Raw genomic sequence first — 11,267 nt, 5'->3', positions numbered from 1 at the left:
TCTGAGGGACCTCCAAAACAGCAGCATGGGATGTAGCATGGAGTATGAGAGAGAGAGAAATACCTGGAAGCCAGGAGGGGAACTGCTAAAGGAGCATGTCTGGATGCTATCCATCAGTTTTATTTCCATATTGTGGACCACCTTGGGAATGTTAATATTGATGGACTTCTATAAAATTTATTTTAAAAGGCTAGTTTGGCCCTTAGAGAGAAGATAGCGGAGATATTTTTGGGTGAGGTGGGATTGCAGGCTGACCTTTGGCTCTAGGAAATATCTCCAAAGGTGCCATAAACCTCAATTGTACCATAAACATCAGAGGTGCCATAAGCATCCATCAGTTCCAGGAACAAGTGAAAGGTGATAATAGATGATCAGTCAAGCCATGGGAGATGGAAAGTCACTGGACTGTGCCAAAGAGATAACACTGGATTGGCAGATAAACGACGGCTGCGCGGTAGGGGTGATGCAAGGAGTAGCAGAGCAGAACCAGTCAAAATGGGTTCACAAGGTGGATCCACGTTTTACCTCTTGGGAGATGGCTGTACAGGGGTAGGGTATAGGTCAGAACTGCTGCCTCAAAAAACTGTGCTGCACTAGGGGCCACAATCCTATGCAAATTTACCCGAGAATAGGTCCTGTTCAACACAGCAGGGCTTACTGCTGAGTAAACATATAGTATATTTTGTACTGTGTATTTATTGGTATATTTTCAAATCCTTTAAAAAAAATTTGTATATATTTGTTGTAAATCGGCTGCAAACTGTGCCAAGGGTTTGAGATAAAATAACAAGATCTTTAAATAAAGCATAATGTTTCAAAGTAGGAATAAGTGGCAGGAGAAGAAAACACTTTAATAAAGACATTTACAGTGTTTTATTTTCCTTGTTATAGTGTTAATGGGCTGTGGCTATGGTGGGTGTCATGATGAACTCCTGCACTCTTAAATTTACCTGCACACTGCTGGGTGTTTGGAAATTCACCAGTCCCACAAAGTTCTCATCAACAGAACAGCCAGTGATTGCTTCTGGAGAGGTCAGTGACAGGCCAAGACCCTTGTGAGCTCCCTGGCTTGGAACAGGGCAGACTGGCAAACTAAACCACATTGCTAAATTATCAATGAAATAAACAAAACATGAAATAAGACCACTGGCATAGCTGGGGGAGTCAGAGGGGAAATGCCCTGGGGGGGTATTGGGGGGCATTTCATGGGGGACAGGGCCATGACCCTTCCGCTGCCACTTTTTTTTGGGGGGGGGATTTTTGAGGCCTGAAAAGGCTGTTTAAGGACCATGGTGGCTGCCTCCCAGGGCACCAGAAGGCTTTCTAAGCCCTTCAAAATGCAGAAAAATGGCATTTCCAATTTTCTGCAAAAACCGGAAGTGCTGTTTTTTTGGGGGGGGCTGTATTTTGTGGTCCTGTGCCCATAGCCAGCACTGGGACCAGTGCTTTGAATAAGAGCTTTGCTCATTATGATAAACAATCTCAGATTCTTTAATTCTAGCAATGAACAGAAGCTGGTACAGCATCAGTGATGCAATCCTCTAAGATCACACCATTGAGATCTTTCAGACCTCATTGATAAATTAAAGATCAATAAGTCACCGGGCCCTGATGGCATCCACCCAAAGGTTATTAAGGAATTGAAGAATGAAGTTGCAGATCTCTTGACTAAGGTATGCAACTTGTCCCTCAAAACGGCCACGGTGCCAGAAGATTGGAGGATAGCAAATGTCACGCCTATTTTTAAAAAGGGAAAGAGGGGGGACCCGGGAAACTATAGGCCGGTCAGCCTAACATCCATACCGGGTAAGATGGTGGAATGCCTCATCAAAGATAGGATCTCAAAACACATAGACGAACAGGCCTTGCTGAGGGAGAGTCAGCATGGCTTCTGTAAGGGTAAGTCTTGCCTCACGAACCTTATAGAATTCTTTGAAAAGGTCAACAGGCATGTGGATGCGGGAGAACCCATGGACATTATATATCTGGACTTTCAGAAGGCGTTTGACACGGTCCCTCACCAAAGGCTACTGAAAAAACTCCACAGTCAGGGAATTAGAGGACAGGTCCTCTCGTGGATTGAGAACAGGTTGGAGGCCAGGAAGCAGAGAGTGGGTGTCAATGGGCAATTTTCACAATGGAGAGAGGTGAAAAGCGGTGTGCCCCAAGGATCTGTCCTGGGACCAGTGCTTTTCAACCTCTTCATAAATGACCTGGAGACAGGGTTGAGCAGTGAAGTGGCTAAGTTTGCAGACGACACCAAACCTTTCCGAGTGGTAAAGACCAGAAGTGATTGTGAGGAGCTCCAGAAGGATCTCTCCAAACTGGCAGAATGGGCAGCAAAATGGCAGATGCGCTTCAATGTCAGTAAGTGTAAAGTCATGCACATTGGGGCAAAAAATCAAAACTTTAGATATAGGCTGATGGGTTCTGAGCTGTCTGTGACAGATCAGGAGAGAGATCTTGGGGTGGTGGTGGACAGGTCGATGAAAGTGTCGACCCAATGTGCGGCGGCAGTGAAGAAGGCCAATTCTATGCTTGGGATCATTAGGAAGGGTATTGAGAACAAAACGGCTAATATTATAATGCCGTTGTACAAATCTATGGTAAGGCCACACCTGGAGTATTGTGTCCAGTTCTGGTCGCCGCATCTCAAAAAAGACATAGTGGAAATGGAAAAGGTGCAAAAGAGAGCGACTAAGATGATTACGGGGCTGTGGCACCTTCCTTATGAGGAAAGGCTACGGCGTTTGGGCCTCTTCAGCCTAGAAAAGAGACGCTTGAGGGGGGACATGATTGAGACATACAAAATTATGCAGGGGATGGACAGAGTGGATAGGGAGATGCTCTTTACACTCTCACATAATACCAGAACCAGGGGACATCCACTAAAATTGAGTGTTGGGAGAGTTAGGACAGACAAAAGAAAATATTTCTTTACTCAGCGCGTGGTCGGTCTGTGGAACTCCTTGCCACAGGATGTGGTGCTGGCGTCTAGCCTAGACGCCTTTAAAAGGGGATTGGACAAGTTTCTGGAGGAAAAATTCATTATGGGGTACAAGCCATGATGTGTATGCGCAACCTCCTGATTTTAGGAATGGGTTAAGTCAGAATGCCAGATGTAGGGGAGGCCACCAGGATGAGGTCTCTTGTTATCTGGTGTGCTCCCTGGGGCATTTGGTGGGCCGCTGTGAGATACAGGAAGCTGGACTAGATGGGCCTATGGCCTGATCCAGTGGAGCTGTTCTTATGTTCTTATGTTCTTATATTGGGAGTCAAAGTTATAGGGCTACAGACCTAGGCATACTTCTGGATAAAAGCTACATTGAACATCCTGGAATTTGGTTCTGAGTAAAAATGCACAGGATTGCACTGTTGTTAGTTCCCTCATTTGCTTCTTTTTAGACAGATGGCAAAGGCCTTTTGGTTCCAGGATGTTTTGGAGGGCTCTCAGGATTGATACTCGGGGTTCTCTTTGTATTGTATTGGCTTCTGTTTAATTGTATACTTTTTCTAGATATTTCTTTTATTTTATTATTGTGTATTTCAGTACTTTGTTGTCTTTTCTGTACTCAAAGCAGCAATTATAAAAAAATAATCATAACAATAGAACTAATATTTGAATGATGGGGTGTCAGACAAGGCCCAACTCAGGTCTTTTGTGATGACTCCTTAGCTACTGTTTTTAGAAGGCTGGAGTGGGAGCAATAATTTTGTTTAAATTGAGAGGAGTGGGGAGGTTTAGGATTTTCATTAAGGCTCCTCATTCTTCCCTATAATCCAAGCATTGACAATAGCCTTGTGCATAGTAGATTAATATATAATAAAGCCCCTCTCTCTCTCTCTCTCTCTCTCTCTCACACACACACACACACACACACACAGAGCTACCCCCTCTCTGCAGTGGTGTAGCTATAGGGGGTGCAAAACACTAAGTTTTGCAGAGAGCCTCACTGTGGAGAGCAAGCAGCCTTTGGAGCCAGGCATTTGCCCCTGTGTTGCTCCCACTGCCTGGAATGGCCCCAAAGGGAGGGGCTGCTTGCATGAGAGTCCCTGCAAAACTTAGTGCTTTGTACCCCCTCTAGCTATGCCACTGCCTTTCTGCACTGTAATTAGGAGCTGAGTGACTTATCTCCCTTCTTGGTGTCAGGACTTCAGATAAATGTTTGCCAGACCTACAAAATGGCACTAGTTCTCAGGAAAAGGACTTAGGGCCAAATCCTATCCAACTTTCCAGCACTGGTGTAGCCATGCCAATGGGGTTTGCGCTGCATCCTGTGGTGGGAGAGTAGTTGTGGAGACCTCCACAAGGTAAGGAAACGTTCCTTTGGCTAGGGCAGGGGTGCCCAAACCCCGGCACTGGGGGCCACTTGCAGTCCTCGAGAACTCCCAATCTGGCCCTCAGGGAGCCCCCAGTCTCCAATGAGCCTCTGGCCCTCCAGAGACTTGCTGGAGCCTGCACTGGCCTGATGCAGCTGCTCTCATCATGACGGCTAACTGTTTCACCTCTCTCATGAGCTGTCGGATGAGGGCTCCCTCCACTGCTTGCTGTTTCACATGTGTGATGGATGCAGCAGCGGCAGCAAAGGAAAGGCCGATCCTGCTTTGTGCAAGGCATTTTCTAGGCCTTGAGCTCTTGCAAGACCTTCATTCATTCATATAAGTTCCATCTCTAATATATTCATTTATGTAAATTAATTCTTTTTTTTCCTGGCCCCCAACATAGTATCAGAGAGATGATGTGGCCCTCCTGTCAAAAAGTTTGGACATGCCTGGCCTAGGGGCTGCACTGCAGCTGCACCGGCGCTAGAAAGTTGGATAGGATTGGGCCCTCACAGTATAATAGAACACAAGACAGGCAAAGCCCAAACTCTCCACGTGGTGGAGCTATTAATCTATGTTAGACGGAAACTGAATTTTGCTGCTTGTCCCAGTAGAATAAGCTTGTAAAAAAGCTGGAGACATGTTAGTATCTTTGAAGAGCCTTGGCATTTATTAATAGCTTGACCACAGAACAAAAACAGAAAAGTTCTGCCCTCCTGTCTCTGACCTCTGGAAATAAAACAGTCTGAGATATTACAGTAAGGGTCAAACCTGCAACAGAGTTGGAGCTGAGAAGGGAGACTGGCAGCCCAATCCTGAGCTGCCCAGCACCACAGTAGCAGTGGCACCAAAAAGGCTGCCGCTGCATTGTATGCACACTGGGCAGCTGCCAGAATCACCCTGGGGGAAGGGGACATTCACTGGGGAAGGCCCAAGCCCTGCAATGGAGCTACTTCAAGTCCCTGCCAGGAATTTTGCTGGTGCAGAGTTGGGAGGCCCTGTGTCGGGCTGGGAGGACTGACTCCAGGTTCTGGATCCAGCGGAGCTGCTCTGCTGGTCCTGCCCCTCCTGCCCTGCTCCCTCCCCCGCCCTAATTCCCCCCCCTCCCCTCCACCCTGGAACGCCTTCCCACCACCCTGACTAACCCCTCCACCACCCAGAACTCCTCCCTTGTTCCAAGTGGCAGAGGGCCTCCAGCTGACGTGAGCTGACTGACTGACCCAGTGCTGCAGGCATGCCTTATGGCACATTTGTGACACTCAGCACTGGCAGAGGGCCGTGAGCTCAGGATTGGGCTCACACACACAGAAAGTAGCAATGGCATGAAAGAACAGTGGCCATTTATTACTATCCTGGAAGAGGAACTGCTGAAATGGATTAAACCTGTCTATCAATACTGATTTTTTTGTTTAATCTTATTGCATTCAAGGTTTTTTTTTCTTTTCTTTTATTTATTGGCATGTAATACAACCCCCTTGCTGGAACTAAGGAGATTAGGTTCTGATCAATGCTTGGGAGCAGACTTCTTGGTCAAAAGGGGACCTATATTTTATTCTAAAAAATAAAGTAGTGATTTTTCTAGTTCATGATTATGAGTTCCCTTCCCGGTACAGTATATAGTTTCTTTGCACAAGCACAATAAGTGACGTTACTTGGATTTGTGATTTCTGGATTATCTGTCAGCTTTAAATGTAGCACAGTGGTAGGTCATCCACAACATCTGAGCAGATTCTGGTTGCACAGGGTTGGGTCCTCTTAGATGTAGTTATGTCACATCATGTACCTTCAGGTCATCTATAGATTGTTTTTTTAAAAAAATATTTTCTTTTCCTTCTTTGTTACAGCATAAAAAACCAAACAAGCAAGAACACGAAGGGAATACAGAAGAGGGACAAGATCCCATGAGCAAGAAAGGTTGACTAATATGCTGAATAGACTGTAAAGGAGCAGCTGTATTCCAGCTGGTCACCCAGCAAGTTTTATGAGATAAACACAAGCATCCAGAATGAGTTGGAGGAATAGAAAGAAGCTGCATGGCTGGGTTTTTCTTAGCATGCAAAATGAACAGGTTAAGCCAGTGTTTCTCAAACTGTGGGTTGAGACCCACTAGGTGGGTCGCGAGCCAATTTCAGGTGGGTCCCCATTCATTTCAATATTTTATTTTTAATATATTAGACTTGATGCTACCGTGGTATGTGACTGCATTTGGGGAAATGTTATAGACCTGTACTTTTAACAAGCTACTATGTATATTCTTTTAACAATGGTCGTCAATAGGACTTACTCCTGGGTAAGTGTGGGTAGTATTGCAGCCTAGGATTGTTAAAAATTTTCCTGCTTGATGATGTCACTTCCGGTCATGGCATCACTTCCTGTGGATCCTGCCAGGTTCTCATTCTAAAAAGTGGGTCCCGGTGCTAAATGTATGAGAATCACTGGATTAAGCTCTTTAGAGCAGCAGGAGCCTGCTGTGTATATTTGTTCATAACAGCTAATCTTCACTGGTTTGGGCACCACTGGTTACCACATTGCAATGTGATCATGTGCAAGAATTTTGGCTCTCCAACAGTTGGAAAAGACATTGTATATTTAGTGTAGTTTTAATGGCATAAGAACATAAGAACAGCCCCAATGGATCAGGCCATAGGCCCATCTAGTCCAGCTTCCTGTATCTCACAGCGGCCCACCAAATGCCCCAGGGAGCACACCTGATAACAAGAGACCTGCATCCTGGTGCCCTCCCTTGATTCTGACATAGCTCATTTCTAAAATCAGGAGGTTGAACATACACATCATGGCTTGTAACCTGTAATGGATTTTTCCTCCAGAAACTTGTCCAATCCCCTTTTAAAGGCATCCAGGCAAGATGCCATCACCACATCCTGTGGCAAGGAGTTCCACAGACCAACCACACACTGAGTAAAGAAATATTTTCTTTTGTCTGTTCTAACCCTCCCAACACTCAATTTCTGTGGATGTTCCCTGGTTCTGGTGTTATGTGAGAGGGAAAAGAGCATCTCTCTATCCACTCTGTCCATCCCCTGCATAATTTTGAATGTCTCAATCATGTCCCCTCTCAGGCGCCTCTTCTCTAGGCTGAAGAGGCCCAAACACCATAGCCTTTCCTCATAAGGAAGGTGCCCCAGCCCAGTAATCATCTTAGTTGCTCTCTTTTGCACCTTTTCCATTTCCACTATGTCTTTTTTGAGATGCGGCGACCAGAGCTGGACACAATACTCCAGGTGTGGCCTTACCATCGATTTGTACAACAGCATTATAATATTAGCTGTTTTGTTCTCAATACCTTTTCTAATTATCCCAAGCATAGTATTGACCTTCTTCACTGCCGCCGCACATTGGGTCGACACTTTCATCGACCTGTCCACCACTACCCCAAGATCTCTCTCCTGATCTGTCACAGACAGCTCAGAACCTATTAGCCTATATGTGAAGTTTTGATTTTTTGCCCCAATGTGCATGACTTTACACTTACTGACATTGAAACACATCTGCCATTTTGCTGCCCATTCTGCCAGTCTGGAGAGATCCTTCTGGAGCTCCTCACAATCACTTCTGGTCTTCACCACGAGGAAAAGTTTGGTGTCATCTGCAAACTTAGCCACCTCACTCCTCAACCCTGTCTCCAGGTCATTTATGAAGAGGTTGAAGAGCACCGTTCCCAGGACAGATCCTTGGGGCACACAGCTTTTCACCTCTCTCCATTGTGAAAATTGTCCATTGACACCCACTCTTTGTTTCCTGGTCTTCAACCAGATGTCAATCCATGAGAGAACCTGTCCACTAATTCCCCGACTGTGGAGTTTTTTTAGTAGCCTTTGGTGAGGGACCGTGTTGAACGCCTTCTGAAAGTTCAGATATATAATGTCTCCCAGATCCACATGCCTGTTGACCTTTTCAAAGAATTCTAAAAGGTTTGTGAGGCAAGACTTACCCTTACAGAAGCCATGCTGATTCTCCCTCAGCAAGGCCTGTTCGTCTATGTGTTTTGAGATTCTATCTTTGATGAGGCATTCCACCATCTTACCCAGTATAGATGTTAGGCATCAAAAGCAACCTACGGATATTTTCAGTCCATTTGTGAGCCATTTTCTGGAGTTAATGTATCTGAGTTTAGCATCAGCACTACTTTATAAAAAATCAAGATTTGCCTGTGTGTGTATATATATGTGTTTCTTTATTACAGTACCTTTACAAGGAAACATCTATAATCTGGATGTCAGTTCATTGCATTCCCCACTAGAGGGTGCTCATGATATTCTATTTAGGGTAAAAAAAACTGCATGACTGGTGTAAAACAAATGTGGAACTTTTTTAATGTTTTCAATGAAAAGGAAGTACATTTGATAGTTGAGTAAGTACCAAGGGAATTATGTGTGATAAGGGTGACATCATGGCTTTCTGGAGACATCCGTCAATGCTCTCATGTTCTTTCTCAGTGCTCCTTATGAAAGATCCCCACTGTTTTCTTTTCTGCCAGGATGATGATGGCATGATGGAGCGCCAGCTTTGTCTGTCTCCCCAGAATTCTTGGCTGTCATGCTGAACTGCAATCATGTGGAATTACAATATATGGTATGACTGTATGCATCTTTTGCCACCGTTTATGTTCCCTTTTATTCTCCTCATTATGGCAAGACTTCCATTTACGGAAGGAAGCTTCCTTGCCCTTCACAGCCTCTCTAACCTGGCTGGTTAGCCATGCAGGCACCGGTAGGATATGGGCACCGGCAGCCCATAGGATTTAGGTTTCAATGATGTGAGGGGGAAGAAAAGAGATTTTAGTGTGTGTGGCGGGGGAAAGATTCCCTGGAGGATTGAAATGAATCCTCTTGGATACATTCAAAATGAGATTGCACAGAAGTGCTACATTTTAAGAATGTTTGTGCTGGGCAGCTGCTTCTGTCTCCCCATATTCAGACATATATCCAGATAGGTGCTCTTGGGGAACAATCATTTTACCTCTGCCTTTCCAAGCAATCTTACTCCTCGGGGATTGGGATTAATGTGAACCAGACCTCCTCTGCATGCAAGTTTTGGGTTCTAAGAGTCCAATCATATTCAACTTTCCAGTGCAACCATACCAATGGGGCATGTGCTGCATGCTGCAGCAGGGAGGAAGTCACAGAGGCCTGCTCAAAGTAAGGGAATATTTGTTCCCTTAACTCAGGGCTGCACTGCGACTGCACCGGCACTGGAAACTATTCCTAGTCAGCAAACACAGTAAATATTATGAACTGGAGTTACTTCTGATGAGTCAGACCATTGGTCCATTTAGCAAAATGCGATCCCAAAATGTGACCTAAACCTTCCCAATATGGATGAGATTCTCCAAACTATGGCCCGCAGAGACCCTGGATCCGGCCCATGGAGACCCATGGCCTGTGGAAACCCTCTAGCCCAGTGTTTTTCAAACTGTGGGTCAAGACCCACTAGGTGGGTCATGAGCCAATTTCAGGTGGGTCCCCATTCATTTCAATATTGCATTTTTAATATATTGCCACTTGCCACTGCCATGGTCTGTGAAGGCATTTGGGGAAAAGTTATAGACCTGTACTTTAAACAAGCTACTATGTATATTCTTTTAACAATGATAGTCAATGGGACTCACTCCTGGGTAAGTGAGGGTAGGATTGCAGCCTAGGATTGTTAAAAATTTTCCTGCTTTATGATGTCACTTCTGGTCATGACATCACTGCTGGTGGGTCCTGACAGATTCTCGTTCTAAAAAGTGGGTCCCTGTGCTAAATGTGTGAGAACCACTGCTCTAGCCCACAGCAGTCTGAAGCCTGGCCTTGCTGAGCCCTTGCACGAGCTGAAGGGTCCTGCCCAGTCACCTCCTCCCCAGCTACTGGTGTTTTTCCAGGGCTGTTGGGGCAACTTGGAGGCAACTTGGGTTCCAGAGTTGTTGGAGCAGCATGGTTCCCCTTCACGCCACATAATGAAGGCACCCACTCCTGAACATGCCAGCAGACCAGACCCAGCTCCCTTCTCCTGGTAAAGCCCCAGACCTTTCCCTTGCTGTCCAGGGGATGCTCGGCCCAGAGGGATGCAGGCACTGCGGCGCGCCAGGTGGATGCAGGCAGCGCCCTCATTTGCATGCGCAGAGCCCATTGGAGGACGCAGGCCCCGCCCACGGCGACAGGTAAAGGAGGTGCCTCGGGAGGGAGGGCTCCCCAGGCAATAAGCGCCAGGAGCGGAGCCCGGGAGTCCGCCGCCGCCCCCGTTTTGCCTGCCTGCCCCACCTCTCATGGCTTTCGCCACAGGGGAGGCTTTGCGCACACAAAAGTCTTTGCGCGGCATAGAATGCAGCTGCGGAACGGGCTGCCACTTGACGGCTGTGGACCCGATGAAGTGCTAGATCAGTGGCGTTGCTAAGGGGGGGCCGCGCCACGGGATCAACTGCCCCAGCTCCACACTAGAGGGCAGTCTGGAGCTGCGGCCAGCCCTCTACGCTCGTAGCCCTCTCCCGCCTGCTGGGAGGCTCCGTTGCCCTGTCTTCCTCCCACTCTGGGTAACCTGAGCCACCCTGAGCCAGAGAGCGGGGGCGCCCCGGGGCACAATCCTCTGCGTGTCTGCTCGGAAGTAAGTCCCATTCTACTCAATGGGGCTTACTCCAAGGAAAGTGTGAACAGTATGTAGCCTTAGAGCCCAGTCCTAGGCATGTCTGCTCAGAAGTAAGTTTCACTGGATTCAATGTGGCTGACTCCCAGGAAAGTGTGAATAAGATTGTAGCATTAGAGCCCAATCCTAGTCATGTCTACTCAGAAGTAAGCCCCATTATAGTCAATGTGACTTACTCCCATATAAGTCTGAATAGGATTGCAGCCCAATCCTAGGCATGTCTACTCAGAAGTAGGTTCCACTGGATTCAATGGGGCTGACTCCCAGGAAAGTGTGGGTAGGATTGCAGCCAAGCTCCTGAG

Source organism: Tiliqua scincoides, chromosome 1 (genome assembly GCF_035046505.1).
Source record: "Tiliqua scincoides isolate rTilSci1 chromosome 1, rTilSci1.hap2, whole genome shotgun sequence".
Taxonomy (NCBI): Eukaryota; Metazoa; Chordata; class Lepidosauria; order Squamata; family Scincidae; genus Tiliqua; species Tiliqua scincoides.
The sequence above is the reverse complement of the archived record's forward strand: the minus strand, read 5'-3'. Positions refer to the sequence as shown.